The sequence below is a fragment of the Hibiscus syriacus genome, unplaced genomic scaffold (genome assembly GCF_006381635.1).
Source record: "Hibiscus syriacus cultivar Baekdansim isolate YM2019G1 unplaced genomic scaffold, ASM638163v2 tig00113725_pilon, whole genome shotgun sequence".
Lineage (NCBI taxonomy): Eukaryota > Viridiplantae > Streptophyta > Magnoliopsida > Malvales > Malvaceae > Hibiscus > Hibiscus syriacus.
Genome location: NW_024063471.1, coordinates 7779255 through 7800486, shown reverse-complemented (window position 1 = coordinate 7800486; position 21232 = coordinate 7779255). Strand labels below are relative to the sequence as shown.

At 34.2% G+C, this 21232-nt stretch overlaps 1 pseudogene; it reads left to right on the top strand.

The window, feature by feature from the left end:
• Positions 1–411: 411 nt before the first annotated feature.
• LOC120187649 lies at positions 412–1098 on the top strand (annotated as a pseudogene).
• Positions 1099–21232: the final 20134 nt, after the last annotated feature.

The window sequence follows — 21232 nt, the reverse complement described above, 5'->3', positions numbered from 1 at the left end:
AACAATAAAACCATTTATTATTTACTGGAAATTCTTTTGATTATTATTTCAAAATTTGAAATTGTTTTTTGTTTTGTTTCACGATGCAATTCTTTATTTTACAAATCATTTTTTAATTTTAAAAGAATGTATGGTTTCGAAAACCAAATGTGTGTGTGATATGAATTCTATATAAATAAAATTTTATCGAAGCGTGCCATTATAAATATGCAGTAATTTTGTATGAAATCGATAATCTCTTACAATTTCTTTTTCCTTTTAACTGCATTTGGTCCGTTTCCATTCGTCTTTGGGTAATGGTGCGTCGATGTGTTTTCTTGTTGAGTATGCAAGAAATTTGGATTTTCTATTTTGGTTGTATATTTTAGTTTAATATTTGGATAGTGGTAATTAGTTAAATTCTAAAATTGGCATTTGACTGTCTCTGAACTCCTTCGTTACTGCATTGTTGCTTTTAAAGTAAGAGCAATCTTGATGCTTTGAATATTGATTTACAAGACTTTTGTCCAATAATCTTATTCTCGACTACAGGCCTGGAAGGGATTAAGGTGAAGTTTTAGCGGAGACTCTTAAGATAATACTATGTGATGATCGGCAACATGACATGCAAAAGGCAGCTTGCATTTGTAAAACGCTTAGCCACATTTTCTTTATCCTTCAGATCTGTTGAATCCATGGCTGCCTTGATAACATTAAAGCAACTTCTTTAGAAAAATGTGAAGTGCCAAAATCTATTAGAAAACGATGCTGGTGGTGGCTCCGTGTCAAGATCAATTTTTGTTAAATACAAATCATATTGGCACTGACCCCTACTTAAGTGACGCTCTTGCTTCGGTAATTTGGAAACTGAATCTTCTGTCTAAACACTATCATCCGATCATATCGACACTGATCTCAAACATGAATTCTGCCTATAACCAGGTTTATATAAATATTTCTCCTCAACAAGTTTTTAATAACTTTTCATTAGAAGAGGGGTCATTCAAATTCAACCCTTAGGGTAGTACCAAGAAATCAAATAACAAGAGAACAAACAGAAGCACTGCACTCCCCTCTATGTTGGATACAGATGATCCTTCCCCGATCAAGTATTGTTAATTGTAACTAAAACTACTACAAGTACCCTTTCATTATATATTTTCTTTTATAACTTTGAACTTTTACTATAGATTTAACAATTACCCTTTTTCTCAACCTTTGATTATTCAGGATGGATGAATTTGTTATGATAAATTTGTGGCCATGATGAATGCTGGCACTGATTGGAGAAAGGCCTCAAGGTAGTATGCGAGAGAGAGATTCAAGAGCTTGAGTCTTAACTTGATAAAAGATGGTTCATTGCAGCTCCACGATGCCATTTTTTTTCAAACTCAAACGAAGGTTATGAAACATGTTTTTTAGCTGCCGAAATTCAAGTGCCCCCACTTCAATTTTCAGGTAAACGATATAATTAATTAAATAAAAAGTATTATATAATTTTAATTGCGGTAACTAATGTTAATTATTTTAATTTGTAGCTTCAATGATACCACAAACTCATCATTAACATAATCAAAACTGATACAAAGTTTGAATTGAGATTTCTACAACAAATTATTCTACAAATCATGTTATGATCATATTGTTTTTATTTTCTTTAAATATTTAAGTGTTTTTATATTTATAGAAATGAAATTATTATGTTTTTTTTAATGAAATGTTTGTTTAAATTTTATTATTTTGGAATAATGAATTATGTTATTTTTTGTTTAGATTAGTTTAAATAATTTTATTTTAATGTTTATTGTCATTATAAATGTGACAATTCTTTATTTTGTCACTATATTGGTTATTGTTATATAAGGTGATGTTATGCATAATATTGTTAGGTACATAAAAATGTGATAATATCACTTTCGTCACATATAGTTTGATTTTAACGAATTATTTTTGACAATATAAATTATCAATCATGAAATCTTATATAATTTAGTGATATAATTATCTGCTATGAAATATAAATTATAAAGTGACGTTATGTATAAGCATCATTCATAATATTATTCGATAACATTTATAATGTCAGTAAAAATGTGGCTAAACCACTTTCGTCACATATAGGTTGATTTTAACGTATTATCTATGACAATATAAATTATAAATAACAAAATTTTATATAATTTAATGACTCAACTAGTTGTCATCTAATTGAATGTGGAATGATAACTCGCATGAGCGCACTGTCGTTGTTGTCAACCGATCAGCTAAGCTCAGTTTGGTTTGTGTTCCTGGTGATTGTGGTCGTGGCTATTATGTGTCTTCGACACATACGACACACGCATTCTCTTTTTGGATAAATCCGTAAAAAATTCTTTGCAAAATATTTTCTGAAGAAATTGAAATAAAATTTCTTAAACTGTGTTTATAGACAAATTTCTTTGTGTGAAACAGATAATAGTATTATGTTGGCATGCCATAATTTTTGGGATTTATTATTGTTGTAATTTAATACATATTACTACTTTTATTTTTCTAAATATTTTGACTATGAATCTTGACTTTTTCTCAACTAGATTCATAGTAGACAACATATTTAGTTCATGTTTATATTAGTTGTTACAACTATTTTACTGCAGATTAATTGTTGTAATATTACATCAGCTGAATTGGTTGCTTAATTCATGCCTCAATAGCCGTTATTGGTCTGGAGAATGAGCTTATAAATACAGATCATTTGTAGCATTTCTACATCATCCAAAAAATCATTTATTCTCTCGTTTTACAAATAAGTTTTCGTTCCTTTCTTCATTGTTTCAATAATTTCCTTCTCGTGAAAAGCAGCACCACTTTTTTCCACTTCAGTTTCTTAGGTGTACGTGATCTTGGGGAACTGTGTTAACCTCAGGGGCTACTCGTCCATTGCTACGATTACACTCATCGGGTCGAATTAGCTTCTAAGGTAAAAGATCACCACAACACAGTTTTATGTTCCAATTTATCGATAAATTATGAAATCTTATTATGAAAAATAAATTATCGATAAAAAAATATAAAAATATTTAAAACATATGATAATTTGAAAATTTTAAAGAATGATTATCTCAACCGTTCCCTTCGATCCATATGTGACAAAAATGTGGGAATGAAGGATATAATTTTTTTCCAAAACACCCCAATGGTTAGAAATAGCCAAAAGCACATTCCAACATATATAAACAAGTCAAGGACACTTGAATAAGGTTACTACATCTATCCAAGCTTAAATATCAAGAGAAAAGAATCTTACATTCTTATTTTCCATTGTCTCTTGTATACAGTGCATTGAGCCTTACTGAATATCTTTTGTAATTCTTTCTTGCGAGCTAAATCTTTGTTGTTTTCCTAAATGTTGGTAAAATATACTGCAAAACCACACTGTTAGCACTGACAGGAAAGATAAATAGTAATTGAAAAAGAACATATTGGTAAACCGTGTCGTGGTATAACCACTGTCTTAGAAACAAATTCGCCACGATGTGTGTAATCGCTGCAGCAGGCGGACCGTCCCCCGAGGTTAACACGGTCGCTCTGAATTCCGTACACCCGAAATCGGAGTGGACTGCTGGTGGTATTGATCTTCTTATCGGAAAACACACAGAGAGAATATTTAGAAATCACTTGGAGAGTGAATTCTGAATGTTGAGAGTGAGTTTAGAAGCTGAATATAGCCCTCTATTTATAGGCTAGAAATAGGGTTAAAATCGTCCATAAAATTTTATGATTAAATCTCTTCTTTTGTAACAGTTGAAACGTCTAGATGAACCCGACTCAAAAATAGTCCAGGTTCATTGCATCATTATTCAGCTGTTATAACTCCTGAAATTATATCATGTAACCCCTGGAATTAAATCAAATAAATCCTGTAACTCCTGATATTAACAGCTTGTCTCCTCTGTACAAAGCAGGAAATTAGTCCATATACATCTTAACGTTTTTGATTTAATTTAGGAAAAGCTGTTTAATTTCTGATAACTCTCATAAACCAGCTGTTATCATTTGAAATTAAACAATCCTCAGCAGCCTATAAATATCAGTTGAAATCTTTCACATTTTTCCATTTGTTTCTTTCAAAGAGAAATTCCTCAAGAATTTTCTCTAAAAATATAGTATCCGCGCGGACGTGCGAAGACATGTATTACCACGACCACGAGCTGAGCCGAGCCGTGCCGTGTCGTGTCGTGCCGAGCTGAGCCGAGACGAAATGGATGGCGGCAGCGGTGTGCGAGAGTCCCCCTTGTTCTCTTTCACTCAACAAGGAAGTGGGAATTCAAAACCATAAATACCCAATCCCAATAGTGTTTCCAATACTATGTGGGATTGAGCATTACCAACATTCCCCCACTAATACGAAAGAATTCTTATGAAACTTGTAAACAAACTTTCCAGAAGAGCAATAACGAGATTAGTTGCTTAAGCACTAGTGAACGTATCTGGAACTAGTACATAGTGATGATGAGCAATCCTTCTCTTAGATAAGTGAAACTAGTCTGGAAATTTCTAAGATGGGGGTAAAATCATAACACACAACTAACCCCTTCATCCACCTGAGTCCTCGATGTGTAAGATATATATATACAAAAGTATATATTTGGCCATCTTACCTTAGGATTCTAGTAAGTGTGCTAGAAAAATGGCCCAACATTTTTCATAGAAGGCGGCTAACCCTTCTCACTTACATAGGTTATTTCATCAAGTTTATTTCAACATAAACCACCCTTAAAAGGGATATGAAATAATTAAGAGCTTTTATAATAGCTCAACCTCACAAAGGGTATGGTGACTTTCTTCAAGTTCATTATAAATGAACCACCCAAACTCTGGGCTAAGAAGTCATTAAGAATAAATATTCAACCTCATTTATCGGTAAATTCAATAAGTCCTTCTCACTAGAACCATCCAAATACTTGGATTTGAATTTATGAAGAGTTTAACAAACTCAACCTTTCTGTTGGTAAGTTCATCATTTCCTACCATTCACTCTGGGTTATGAACCTATTAAGAATAGACATTCAGCCAAAATCGGTAAATTCATCAAGTCTTTCTCACTAAGACAACCCAAAGCCTGGGCTATGAATTTATTAAGAGCACATGGAATGTGCACTATGATTCTTTCCATGGTTTCGTTTGACCACATGGAACTTAGATAACTAAGTTGGGTATCCACCATGAATTCCTCAACCAATGGGCTTTAGACCCATCCCCCTCGACAAATCTAGGACCAGCTTCCGACTTAACCCTTTGGTAAGTGGATCTGCTAGGTTCCTTTCCGACTTCACATACTCTAAAGAGAGCACTACATTCTTTATTAAGTGTCTAACAGATTCATGTCTTATGCGAATGTGTCTTTTCTTACCATTGTAAGCTTGGTTCTTATCCACACATATTGCAGCTTATGAATCACCCAATAATGAAACCGGAGGAGTCGGTCTTCCCCACAACGGAATATCTGCTAACAAGCTTCTGAGCCACTCGTCTTCTTGTCCAGCTAGGTCAAGAGCTATAAACTCTGACTCCATGGTAGAACGAGCAATACAAGTCTGTTTTGATGATTTCCACGAGATTGTTGCTCCAACCAAAGTAAAAACATACCCGCTCGTAGAACTTACCTCATCATTATCAGAAACCTAGTTGGCATCACAATATCCTTCCAATACCGCAAGAAAGCCAACGAACTCAAGTTTCCAATCCAAAGTACCCTTAAGATACTTCAGTAAGCATTTAAGAGCAATCCAGTGTTCACCATTCGGATAATGAGTATATCTACTCAGTCTACTCACATCATAAGCAATATCAGGCCGAGTATAGTTCATTAAGAACATTAAGCTTCCCATTAATTTAGCATATTCAGTTTGGGAAACGCTACTTCCTTTATTCTTAACTATATGTATGCTAAGGTCATAAGGAGTTCGAACAGGGATGACATCAAAACTGTCAAATTTCTTTAGCACTTTCTCTATATAATGTGATTGACATAAATAAAATCCATTCTAAGTTTTGGTAACTTTGACTCCTAAGATTACATCTACTTCTCCCAAATTTTTCATGTCAAACTTAGTGGACAAGAAATTTTTAACTTTGTTAATGGACTCCATGATAGAACTGAAAATCAACATGTCATCAATATAAAGGCTTATGATAACACATTCAGTGTCAGACATCTTTGAATACACACAAGCATCTGAACCATTCATAATAAAACCAAAACTAAGAATAGTTTTATGAAATTTCTCATACCACTGTTTAGGAGCCTGCTTAAGTCCATAGAGCGACTTTTTGAGTCTACAGACTTTGCCTTCCATACCAGGTGCTTCAAAACCTAGTGGTTGCTCCATGCAAATCTCCTCATCTAGATCTCCATTCAAGAAAGCAGTCTTAACATCCATTTGATGTGCCTGCAGCTTATGAATAGAGGCTAGTGCAAATAATGCATGAATCGTTGAGATTTTTGTAACGGTAGAGTATGTATCAAAGTAGTCTAAACCAAACCTTTGAGTAAACCCTTTGACGACTAACCTTGCCTTGCACCGCTAAATCGAACCATCTGGCCTTAGTTTCTTCCAGAATACCCATTTGTTGGAGATTGGTTTTGAATCCCTTAGGCAAGTCAATTAATTCCCAAGTATGATTAGACATTATCGATTCTAGTTCATCATTAACAACGCTTTTCCAAAAACTAGCATCAATAGATCTTATAACTTCTTCAAAAGTTTTAGGATCCTCATTTAATAGAAAAATTTGAGCTATAAGATCTAAAATGGAGTCTAAATCATTTATCTCAGAAATAAAGGAAGTAATAAAGTCTGGTCCAAAAGAGGTTTCAACTCTTTGCCATTTACTTCTTCTAGGCTCAAAATCAATTTGTTTAGAAGACCTAGTAGGATTACTAGAAGAAGTTGATAGAATATATTCTATTTGTGTTTCAATATTTATTCTCGACTAACAATGCATCAACGATTTTAGGTCCGATGGTGCACTTCTTAAAGTCTGGTAAACCCACTTTAGCCAAACACCCCCACACTTTCAGGTATTATAAATTAGGAGCGTATCATTTCCACAATTCATATAGGGTAGAATCTAATTTCTTATGAGGAACTCGGTTCAAGATATGAGTTGACGATAGAATGGTTTCCCCCCACATGTTATCAGATAACCCTGAACTTATTAGTAAAGAATTCATCATCTCTTTTAAAGTTATATTTTTCCTTTCGTCTATACCATTCTGTTGAGGAAAATAGGGGGCTAAAGTTTCATGAATTATGCCATTCTTTTCACAAATATCTTTTAAGAAATTAGATCCATATTTACCACCTCTATTAGATCTAACCCGATTGATTCTCCTATCTAACTGATTTTCAACTTCTGCCTTAGAAATAAGAAAGAAGTTTTCAGCTTCATCTTTAGTCCTTAGGAGATAAACTTTTGTATATCTTGAATAATCATCTACAAAAGTTATGTAGTAGTGTTTTCCTCCTTTACTTTCAGTGTTTCTAAAATCTATTAGATCAGTATGAATAAGTTCTAACAATTCAATCTTTCTATTAGAAACAGTTTTAAAGTGAGGTCAAGTATGCTTAGCTTCTACACAAATCTCACATTTGTTAAAGCTAGTTGTGTCTAGTTTAGGAAGAACATTCATATTTATTAATTTCTTTAAAGAATGAATATTCATGTGTCCTAATCTAGCATGCCACATATCAATGGATTCAACAATATAAGCAGAAGTGGTAGCTTTATTTTCATTAAATTGAGTTTCTATGACAAATAAACCATTGCTTAAAAACCCTTTCCCAACATAATCACCATTTCGGGAAAGTACAAGTTTATCTGCCTAAAAAACTAACTTAATGGTTGTCTTATTCAGAATCCCACCACTTATCAAATTTCTACGCAAGACAGGTACATACAGAACATTATTTAAAGCCAGAGTTTTACCAGAGGTTAGCTTGAGTAAAATTTTACCTTTGCCTAGCACTTCAGAGCTACTAGAGTTCCCCATGTACACACGTTCACCTATGTTCCCATCCTCGAATTCGGTGAAAAACTCATTCCTTGTGTAGAAATGCTTTGAAGTGCCAGTGTCAACAACCCATTCCGAACTGTTTTCCACCAGATTGACTTCTGAGACCACCGCAGCAATGATCTCATCATCTTCTTCTATAACGTGCATCTGTGGCTTGTTGTCATTCTGGCGGTCTGAGCGGTGTTGGCATTGATAAGCTTTGTGGCCGGGTAAACCGCAGACATAACACTTGAGCATCTTTCCTTCAGATTTGGCCTTTCCTGACTTCTTGAAGTTGGTAGCGTTATGAGGTTTCGTCTTCTTGTCTTGATTCCAACGTTTCATGATCTTCTTAAATTTAGACTCAACCAAGTTAGCTCTAAAAGATAAATTACTCAGAGAATTAGTAAGCTTATCTTTTAAACGGTTGGCTTCTTTAATATTCATATGGCCTACGAGCTCTTCAAGCGAAATTTCTCTCTTCTTATGCTTAAGAGAGTTGGGTAGTCGGACCAGGACTTGGGCAGCTTCTCAATGAGAACATTGGCTTGCAACACCTCGCACATTTGCATCCCTTCAGCGATGATGTCAGCGACTAGGTTCTCATAGTCATGGACTTGATCCATTATCGGCTTGTCATCAGTCATCTAGAATTTAAGCCATTCGCCGACAATATACTTCTTGATTCCAGCATCGTCCGCACCATACTTTTTATCGAGAGTATCCCATATTGTCTTGGCACTCCTTTCTCTAAGGAACATATCAAATAATTTATTTGACATGTGACTGAGCAGATATCCTCACACCGTTTTGTTGTCTTTCTCGTACTTCTCATAGGTAGTGAATGTAGCAGCGGCAGTTGCTAAGGCATCATCATTGAGGACCGCATAAACATCATTACCGGTAGTTGGGGTTGGCGGCATGGTAGGTGGTGGCTTGAGCAGGACGAAGTCAATATCAAGGTGCTTGAAGAATATCAGGATTCTTTCGGACCATATTCTATAATTCTTTCCATCAAGTGCATCGAGCTTGGAAAGATCAGGTATCAGTTTGCTCAAAGGTGTTGACATGATTCGGTATATAGAATTTGATTCTAAATTGTAGGTAAAATAGACTGCAAAACCACACCGTTAGCACTAACAGGAAAGATAAATAGTAATTGAAAAAGAACAGATTGGTAAACCGTATCGTGGTATAACCACTGCCTTAGAAACAAATTCACCTCGAAATGTGTAATCGCTGCAGTAGGTGGACTGTCCCCCGAGGTTAACACGGTCGCTCCAAATTCCGTACACCCGAAATCGGAGTGGACTGCTGGTGGTATTGATCTTCTTATCGGAAAGCACACAGAGAGAATATTTAGAAAACACTTAGAGAGTGAATTCTAAATGTTGAGAGTGAGTTGAGAAGCTAAATATAGCCCTCTATTTATAGGCTAGAAAAAGGGTTAAAATCGTCCATAAAATTTTAGGATTAAATCTCTTCTTTTGTAACAGCTGAAACATATAGATGAACCTGACTCAAAAATAGTCCAGGTTCATTGCATCATTATTCAGCTGTTATAACTCCCGAAATTATATCATGTAACCCCTAGAATTAAATCAAATAACTCATGTAACTCCTAATATTAACAGCTTGTCTCCTCTGTACAAAGTTGGAAATTAGTCCAGATAAATCTTAATGTTTTTTATTTAATTTAGGAAAAGTTGTTTAATTTATGATAACTCTCATAAGCCAGCTATTATCATTTGAAATTAAACAGTCCTCAGCAGCCTATAAATATCAGTTGAAATCTTTCACATTTTTCCATTTGTTTCTTTCAAAGAGAAATTCCTCAAGAATTTTCTCTAAAAAGAGAGTATCCACGCGGACGTTTCGAAGACACATATTACCACGACCACGACCACGACCACAAGCCGAGCCGAGCCGAGCCGTGCCTTGTCCAGCCGAACCGAGATGAGACAGACGGTGACAGCAGCGGTGTGCGAGAGTCCCCCTTGTTCTCTTTCACTCAACAAGGAAGTGGGAATTCCAAACCATAAATACACATTCCCAATAGTGTTTCCAATACTATGTGGGATTGAGCATTACCAATATTCCCCGACTAATGCGAAAGAATTCTTCTGAAACTCGAAAACAAACTTTCCAAAAGAGCAATAACAAGATTAGTTGCTTAAGCACTAGTGAACGTATCTGGAACTAGTACATAGTGATGATGAGCAATCCTTCTCTTAGATAAGTGAAACTAGTCTGGAACTTTCTATGATGGGGGTAAAATCATAACACACAACTAACCCCCTCATCCACCTGAGTCATCGATGTGTAAGATATATATATACAAAAGTATATATTTGGCCATCTTACCTCAGGATTCTAGTAAGTGTGCTAGAAAAATGGCCCAACATTTTTCATAGAAGGCGGCTAACCCTTCTCACTTACATAGGTTATTTCATCAAGTTTATCTCAACATAAACCACCCTTAAAAGGGATATGAAATAATTAAGAGCTTTTATAATAGCTCAACCTCACAAAGGGTATGGTGACTTTCTTCAAGTTCATTATAAATGAACCACCCAAACTCTGGGCTAAGTAGTCATTAAGAATAAATATTTAACCTCATTTATCGGTAAATTCAATAAGTCCTTCTCACTAGAACAATCCAAATACTTGGATTTGAATTTGTTAAGAGTTTAATAAACTCAACCTTTCTGTCAGCAAGTTCATCATTTCCTACCCACTCACTCTGGGTTATGAACTTATTAAGAATAGACATTCAGCCAAAATCGGTAAATTCATCAAGTCTTTCACTAAGACAACCCAAAGCCTGGGCTATGAATTTATTAAGAGCACTTAAGCTCATCCTGGGCATGCACATTATTCGTCATAGGGATAGGCAGTAGGAATGTTCACTATGATTCTTTCCATGGTTTCGTTTGACCACATGGAACTTAGATAACTAAGTTGGGTATCCACCATGAATTCCTCAACCAATGGGCTTTAGACCCATCCCCCTCGATGAATCTAGGACCAGCTTCCGACTTAACCCTTTGGTAAGTGGATCTGCTAGGTTCCTTTCCGACTTCACATACTCTAAAGAGAGCACTCCATTCTTTATTAAGTGTCTAACAGATTCATGTCTTATGCGAATGTGTCTTTTCTTACCATTGTAAGCTTGGTTCTTAGCCACAAATATTGCAGCTTGTGAATCACCTAATAATGAAACCGAAGGAGTCAGTCTTCCCCACAACAGAATATCTGCTAACAAGCTTCTGAGCCAATTGGCTTCTTGCCCAGCTAGGTCAAGAGCTATAAACTCTGACTCCATGGTAGAACGAGCAATACAAGTATGTTTTGATGATTTCCACGAGATTATTGCTCCACCCAAAATTAAAAACATACCCGCTCGTAGAGCTTACCTCATCATTACCAAAAACCAAGTTGGCATCACAATATCCTTCCAGTACCGCAGGAAAGCCAACAAACTCAATTTTCCAATCCAAAGTACCCTTAAGATACTTCAGTAAGCGTTTAAGAGAAATCCAATGTTCACCATTTGGATTATGAGTATATCTACTCAGTCTACTCACAGCATAAGCAATATCAGGTCGAGTATAGTTCATTAAGAACATTAAGCTTCCGATTAATTTAGCATATTCAGTTTGGGAAACGCTACTTCCTTTATTCTTAACTAGATGTATGCTAGGGTCATATGGAGTTCGAACAGGGACGACATCAAAACTGTTAAATTACTTTAGCACTTTCTCTATATAATGTGCTTGACATAAAGAAAATCCCTTCTCAGTTTTGGTAACTTTGACTCCTAAGATTACATCTACTTCTCCCAAATTTGTCATCTCAAACTTAGTGGACAAGAAATTTTTAACTTTGTTAATGGACTCAATGTTAGAACTGAAAATCAACATGTCATCAACATAAAGGCTTATGAGAACACATTTAGTGTCAAACATATTCGAATACACACAAGCATCCGAACCATTCAAAACAAAATCAAAACTAAGAATAGTTTTATGAAATTTCTCATACCATTGTTTAGGAGCCTGCTTAAGTCCATAGAGTGACTTTTTGAGTCTATAGACTTTGCCTTTCATACCAGGTGCTTCAAAACCTAGTGGTTGCTCCATGTAAATCTCCTCATCTAGATCTTCTTTCAAGAAAGTCTTAACATCCATTTGATGTACCTGAAACTTATGAATAGAGGCTAGTGCAAATAATGCACGAATCGTTGAGATTTTTGTAACGGGAGAGTATGTATCAAAGTAGTCTAAACCAAACCTTTGAGTAAACCCTTTGACGACTAACCTTGCCTTGTACCGCTGAATCGAACCATCTGGCCTTAGTTTTTTTCGGAAGACCCATTTTTTGGAGATTGGTTTGAATCCCTTAGGCAAGTCAACTAATTCCCAAGTATGATTAGACATTATCGATTCTAGTTCATCATTAACAGCGCTTTTCCAAAAACTAGCATCGATAGATCTTATAGCTTCTTCAAAAGTTTTAGGATCCACATCTAACAGAAAAATTTGAGCTATAGGATCTAAAATGGAGTCTAAATTATTTATCTCAGAAATAAATGAAGTAATAAAGTCTGGTCTAAAAGAGGTTTCAACTCTTTTCCTTTTACTTCTTCTAGGCTCAAAATCAATTTGTTCAGAAGACCTAGCAGGATTACTAGAAGAAGTTGATGGAATATATTCTATTTATGTTTCAATATTTATTCTCGGTTCCTTTAAAGGAAAAGTATTTTCAAAGAAAACAGCATCCCTTGACTCACAAATAGAATAATCTTGTAAAAGCATGAATCTGTATGCAACACTATTCGTAGCATACCCTATAAACACTGCATCAACAGTTTTAGGTCCGATGGTGGACTTCTTAAAGTCTGGAAAACCCACTTTATCCAGACACCCCCACACTTTCAGGTATTGTAAATTATGAGCGTATTCTTTCCACAATTCATATGGGGTAGAATCTAATTTCTTATGAGGAACTCGGTTCAAGATATGAGTTGACGATAGAATGGCTTCCCCCCACATGTTATCAGATAACCCTGAACTTATTAGTAAAGAATTCACCATCTCTTTTAAAGTTCTATTTTTCCTTTTGGCTATACCATTCTGTTGAGGAAAATAGGGAGCTAAATTTCATAAATTATGTCATTCTTTTCACAAATATCTTTTAAGAAATTAGATCCATATTTACCACCTCTATCATATCTAACCCAATTGATTCTCTTATCTAACTGATTCTCAACTTCTGCCTTATAAATAAGAAAGAAGTTTTCAGCTTCATCTTTAGTCCTTAGGAGATAAACTTTTGTATATCTTGAATAATCATCTACAAAAGTTATGTAGTAGTGTTTTCCTCTTTTACTTTCAGTGCTTCTAAAATCTGCTAGATCAGTATGAATAAGTTCTAACAATTCAGTCTTTCTATTAGAAACAGTTTTAAAGTGAGGTCAAGTATGCTTAGCTTCTACACAAATCTCACATTTGTTAAAGCTAGTTGTGTCTAGTTTAGGCAGAACATTCATATTTATTAATTTCTTTAAAGAATGAATATTCATGTGTCCTAATCTAGCATGCCACATATCAATGGATTCAACAATATAAGCAGAAATGGTAGCTTTATTTTCATTAAATTGAGTTTCTATGACAAATAAACCATTGCTTAAAAACCCTTTCCCAACATAATCACCATTTCAGGAAAGTACAAGTTTATCTACCTCGAAAACTAACTTAATGGATGTCTTATTCAGAAGCCCACCACTTATCAAATTTCTACGCAAGGCAGGTACATACAGAACATTATTTAAAGCCAGAGTTTTACCAGTTGTCAGCTTGAGTAAAACTTTGGCTTTGCCTAGCACTTCAGAGCTGCTAGAGTCCCCCATGTACACACGTTCACCTATGTTTCCATCCTCGAATTCGGTGAAAAACTCCTTCCTTGTGCAGAAATGCTTTGAAGCGCCAGTGTCAACAACCAATTCCGAACTATTTTCCACCAGATTGACTTCTGAGACCACCGCATCAATGATCTCATCATCTTCTTCTACAACGTGCATCTGTGGCTTGTTTTCTTTCTGGCGGTCTGAGCGGTGTTGGCATTGGTAAGCTTTGTGGCCGGGTAAACCGCAGACATAACACTTGAGCGTCTTTCCTTCAGATTTGGCCTTTCCTGACTTCTTGAAGTTGGTAGCCTTCTGAGGTTTCGTCTTCTTGTCTTGATTCCTACGTTTCATGATCTTCTTAAATTTAGACTCAACCAAGTTAGCTCTAAAAGATAAATTACTCATAGAATTAGTAAGCTTATCTTTTAAGCGGTTGGCTTCTTCAATCTTCATATGGCCCACGAGCTCTTCAAGCAAAATTTCTCTTTTCTTATGCTTAAGAGAGTTGCAGTAGTCAGAACAGGACTTGGGCAGCTTCTCAATGAGAACATTGGCTTGTCATAGAGAGTTGCAGTAGTCGATGATGTCAGCGACTAGGTTCTCATAGTCATGGACTTGATCCATTATCGGCTTGTCATCAGTCATCTAGAATTTGAGCCATTCGCCGACAACGTACTTCTTGATTCCAGTATCTTCTGCACCATACTTTTTATCAAGAGTATCCCATATTGTCTTGGCACTCCTTTCTCTAAGGAACATATCAAATAATTTATTTGACATGTGAATAAGCATATGTCCTCACACCATTTTGTTGTCTTTCTCGTACTTCTCGTAGGTAGCGAGTGCAGCAGCGGCATTTGCTAAGGCATCATCATTGAGGACTGCATCAGCATCATTACCGGTAGCTGGGGTTGGCGGCATGGTAGGTGGTGGCTTGAGCAGGACGTAGTCAAGATCAAGTTGCTCGAAGAATATCAGGATTCTTTGGGACCACCTTCTATAATTCTTTCCATCAAGTGCATCGAGCTTGGAAAGATCGGGTATCAGTTTGCTCAAAGGTGTTGACATAATTGCAGTATATAAAATTTGTTTCTAAATTGTTGGTAAAATAGACTGCAAAACCACACCGTTAGCACTGACATGAAAGATAAATAGTAATTGAAAAAGAACAGATTGGTAAACCGTGTCGTGGTATAACCACTGCCTTAGAAACAAATTCACCCCGATGTGTGTAATCGCTGCAGTAGGCAGACCGTCCCCCGAGGTTAACATGGTCGCTCTGAATTTTATACACCCAAAATTGGAGTGGACTACTGGTGGTATTGATCTTCTTATCGGAAAGTACACAGAGAGAATATTTAGAAAACACTTGGAGAGTGAATTCTGAATGTTGAGAGTGAGTTGAGAAGCTGAATATAACCCTCTATTTATAGGCTAGAAATAGGGTTAAAATCGTCCAAAAAATTTTAGGATTAAATCTCTTCTTTTGTAACAACTGAAATGTCTAGATGAACCTGACTCAAAAATAGTCCAGGTTCATTGCATCATTATTCAGTTGTTATAACTCCCGAAATTATATCATGTAACCCCTGGAATTAAATCAAATAACTCCTGTAACTCCTGATATTAACAGCTTGTCTCCTCTGTACAAAGCTGGAAATCAGTTCAGATACATCTTAACGTTTTTGATTTAATTTAGGAAAAGCTGTTTAATTTCTGATAACTCTCATAAACCAGTTGTTATCATTTGAAATTAAACAGTCCTCAGGAACCTATAAATATCAGTTGAAATCTTTCACATTTTTCCATTTGTTTCTTTCAAAGAGAAATTCCTCTAAAAAGATAGTATCTGCGCGGACGTGTCGAAGACACGTATGACAACGACCACGACCACGACCACGAGCCGAGACGGACGGCGGCGGCGGTGCTCGAGAGTCCTCCTTATTCTCTTTAACTCAACAAGGAAGTGGGAATTCCAAACCATAAATACCCATTCCCAATAGTGTTTCCAATACTATGTGGGATTGAGCATTACCAACACTAAACATCCTTTGTAAAGGGAGAGTTTTTAGTTGAGTCTTAAGAAAAACTAGAGTTGTAAAAGTTACATCTTAACCTAGAAAAGGTAAGAACAATTTAGTAATTTGTTAGAAAATTCTTAATGTGGAACTAATATAATGGATGTATACTTGGTTAGAAGTTAACCCACTATAAATTTTCTTATCCTTTCTCTTCTACACTCAAAATTTTCAGCCCAATTCACCCCTTTTTGGCAACTTTTTTAGTTGTTCATAGAGCTTCATAAATCTCAACAACTACATGATATCACACTTTTTTTTTCTTTTTTAGTATGCTCTAGCCAATAACAAATATGTCTATTACCTAGTATAATATTTTTGACAAAATAATAACTATCATACAATATTTTCTTGCACAAAATAACAAAACAATTTGTTGTATATACTTGTGTTACATGAGTTTTTTAAACGCGTCAATACATCGTCACAATATAGTTGTTCATATGTTGTTTTGTATTCTTGATGACTTTCCTCTCACCTTAAAAATTGTAGTTCCTTAAGGTAATACACAATGAAATGATACAACATTACCTTTTTGTTCAAAGTTTTTAGTGTTCGATGCATTAACTCAACGTTGAGTAGTCCTTATTACTACACATATTTTTTTAATATGTTTCATTTAATACAATACATAAAAGAGAATATAAAATTAATTTAACTACAATTAAAGTGTTTTCAAAACATAAATAAAGTCAACTACATAAAAGTATCCCCGCATATATGCTTCTGCCCATTTCTCTTTGGCCTCGTACAATTCTTTTACCACCTTCTATATGTAAATTATGTTGATAAACTAAGTCATTCCTAGTGTTTTCAAAATATGTTGGTGTTCTACACTTCTCAATGCACCTCATAAATTCATCGTGAATTATTTATTACCATTTGTTTTCACATTCATCATAAGATGACATAAACATAAACCTATGTTTTGCCTCTAGAAGAACTTGAGAAATGACATTTGACATGGATTTATCTTCATTTGTAATGACTGTGAGTGATTTTTAGCCATCTCTTACTGTAATTAATTGTTTAAAAATCACACATAGGTATCTTCTTTCTTATTACTACCAATGCACATCCAAATGGAACTGTGTTCCTATGATGATTAACACCAACCAAGACTAAAAATGGTTTGTTGTATGCATTGCACTTGTGCGTAGTTTTGAATTCAAGTACTTGTACAATATCCCAAATTTTGGACTAGTGACCAAAATATAAATTTTGAAAGTTCAGTGGCTAAAATGTAAACTTGGGAAAATTTTAGGGACCAAAATGGTAATTTTCTAAAGAAGAAATTTTATCTCATAAATGAATAGTTCAACCCTAAGAATTACATTTTCTTGGGTTTTAGATTTTTGATCCGGAATTTTTATAAAAAGCTATAAAGTAATAAAGTCCGATAAAAATTCGGATAATCAGATCGAATCATATTTTCAAGAAATTTTGAAGGATTATAGTATAAGGTTAATAATATAATTTCCATATTTTAAATTAGTAGAATTTAACATGGATAATTGGATTTAAGATTTATTTTCCATGTTAAATCGGGACCGTTAGATTAAAGTGGTAAGATTGGAATTTTTGGAAAAATGCAAGGTAAAGATGGAAGCTAATAAAATATTATTTTATATTAAGATGATGATGTAAGGAATGATTTTCATGATAATGGCATGGTGTAATTATCATGATTCATTAAGGGTAAAAAAGTTTTTTTGTGTGCATAAAATGAAAATTACATTCATTTTAGTCAGTTTAAAGCCAAGTGTTAAAGATTTTTTATGAGAAAAAAAAAGAGAAATCAACCATCTTCCTCCCCAAAACCGTGGCCTCCATAGCTAAGGTAAAGAAACTTTTATTTTTCATTTTAAGCCATTTTGTTAGGTTTTTGGATTAAGACATGGAATAGAGAATTAATCTACATCAATTTTTCTATCATTTGGTATAAATATTTCATGGTTTTCATGCTTGTATAATTGATTTTATGAAATTGGTGAATGAAGGGGAAGTTGAAACTTAATGATTTAAGGTTGGATTTTTATGTTAATGGTGTAGTAGAGTTATTTTCAAGCATGTATTATGATAAAACAAAACCATGTAGAAATGATGATGTTGAATTTGGACATGTTTAGGGTTTGTAAAGAATTATTGAATTTGGATTTAAATTGATATGGTAATGACTCTAGAAGCATGAAAATGATGTTTGAAGCTTGAATTCATGCTTGAATCAAAGTAGAAATCATGGAATTTTACCCAATTAGGTTCGGCCATGAAGGAAAAATAGGGGAAAATTATGGAAAGATTTCCTAAGGCCTAGAAATGATGTTTGAATGGTTCTACAAGCTTTAAAAATATGATTTGGACCAACTTGAATGTTTTTGAAAGTATAGGGACCTATTTGCATATTTTATGAAAATTAAAGATTACAGTGAAATTGTTCAAAAATTGATTTACTATGCTGGAATTGAATATTAAAATATTAATTGGATCAATTTGGAAGATTGGTATAAGTTGGGGATCAAATCATAACTTTTAGATAATATGAGATCTAAATGGAAATTATGCATAAGTTGATGAATTGCTTGAATTAAATATTGGAATGTGTATTTATGCTTTTGGAAGCTTGATTTGAAGTTAAATGGAAAGGGACCATTTTGAATTAAATTGAAAATATTGGGATGATTTTTAAAGAAATGTTTATTTGTGGTTAAATGTATATTGTTGAAAAGTTTTCTGAACTAAGAGTGGGGATAATTATTTCAGGGACTTGAAAGGTTATTTTAAAGGAGTTAAAGTAGAATTGATCAAGTGAAATGAAATTAAAATCGAATATACATTAATTGCATTCTAACAATTTTTATTCTAATATACGTTTAACATGTTAGTGAAGCTACTAACATGTATTTTGAATGTGTATTTGTGTAAATTGATTTTATGTAGATCGTGATCGAGATTCGAGCAAGCTTAAAATCAAGGACGTAGTACAAGAGTGAAGCATATCATTAGTAAGATTTGCTAGTGAGGCATCATGTGAGTGCATTTTATTTATTATACACATGATACAAGGACGACTTGCGACGAGTCAACCTCAAGTTATTGAAAAGGAAAGGTTTTAATTATTATGGTATAATATCCATAATGTCTTATAGAAATGGTTTATGAATGATTTTAGGGTATGAACTGCCCAATGCATCAAAATATTATACTATGACATGTGAAGTGGTATAAATTTATTAAACAACCCATTGTATGTATATTGAGACTGGTTGGTACAACTGGCATGCCAAGAGATAGAGTGGTTATCGATCGATCTTATATTGATACTTACGTATACATTACAGAAAGTACATGATGCATTTTATGACACATATATGATATGTTGTCTATGCATATAATATGCTAGTGTGATGTATCATGGTTATAAGTATAGTGTTGTTGTGTTCTACAATACATGTACTTGTATAAAAGGGCACTATATGTGCAAATCAGTTATATGGAAGCTATGGTGCAGTTGATTCACAGGGAACTAAATGTGAAAGGCAGTTATTCTGCATATAGTACTCTTGGTTATATTACTCGCGTACCATGTGTTATCATTGATTTTACATTATGTTGTGTTCTAAAATGAAATGAAATGAAAAGTACATATTTGATCAATATGAAAAGTTTAATTACATGTCACTTTTACATGGAGATGACTTTAATAAGTCGATTAAATATATTTTATATGATAAGTATCATATTTTGGTTTATGATGATATTTTTATATTGAAATGCCTTACTTTAATTTGTATATGCCTCAGTAAGTTTATACTTAGCGTGTGATTGTTTCACATGTAGGTAAAGGAAATGTAAAAGTTGAGGAGTAAAGAGCTTAGCAAGCATCACTTTTTGGGAATATCCAACCTAAATCCAGTATCAGTAAGACATCTACTGATGTTCTTGGTATTATCTAGTTGGCATGTATATTATATGTTTTGTTGGCTCTAATGTGTTAATTATTTTGATATATGATCATGTTCATAGGAATAACTTAATAATATATTAATATGGATGATACTAGGTATAATTAATAGTTTTAAAAGAATAGTAGTTATTAAATTATATTTTATTTGCCTTTGAATGGAATTATGCAATTTTTAGGCAGTTTTATTTATGATATGATACAATATTGAACTTTTTATTCACTGCCTAAAATAGAACTTGAAATGAAGGTTAAATTTTTTGTATTGATATTATGCGATTAACTTAGGAATAAGAATTTAATTTGTAATTTTAAAGGAAATTTTTTATATGTTTTCAAATAGGAAATGTTTATATGGTTAATGTAAAATTTATAGCTCGTATTCGAATACGTATATGAGATTAGGGTGTTACATTTATTAGTATCAGAGTTGCATGTTTAGCTGATTTTTGGCCTAAACCGAAGTTAAATTGTGTTAAAAATATGTACATTCCTCTAGGATGCCAATGTTGTTGATCTGGTATGTTATGTGATTTGATTATAGATGTTTCTTTTTACTAACGTATATGTGAAATTATGATTGTTTTAGATGTCGGATAGTGAGGGTTTGTGTTACACGACCTATCAAAAGGTTTTGGTAGGAACCAATAGCAGCAGTAATGAGGCTAATAATGAACCTTCTGCTAAATCAGAACAACGAGAAGCACCGACACATCAGGGAGTGCCTCTGCCAGATCAAGGAACTTTCCTCCAAGCATTAGATATTATATTGGCACGATATCAACCGCCTCCTGCTCCAGTTACTCCTCCGACTCCCTGAGTATTGATTCCTAAAGAATCAAAAAGTTTGGGAGCTCTTGAGTTTAAGGGAGAAGTTGATGAGGGTCCAGTAATTGTTGATCCTTAGCTCAATAAATATGAAGATTATGCTCGATGGTTTCCACTACTCAGATCCAGAGAAATTGGATAGAGTTGTATCATTGCTTTGAGGTCAGTCTCAAATTCGGTGGACCAATGCAACGATGTGAGTGCCTCTAGAACAAGTTACTTGTTAGTTTTATTAGGAATTCAAGAATAAATACATTGAGGATCATTTTATTAGGCAAATGAAGTAGGAATTCTTCAATTTGAAGAAAGAGAACCGGATAATCTACGAGTATGAGTGTGAATTCAATAAATTAAGTCAATTTACTTAAGAATTAATTCTCAGTTAAAATGACTATTGTGTTTAGTTTATCGAGGGCTTAAGTATGAGGCTAAAAGAGTTT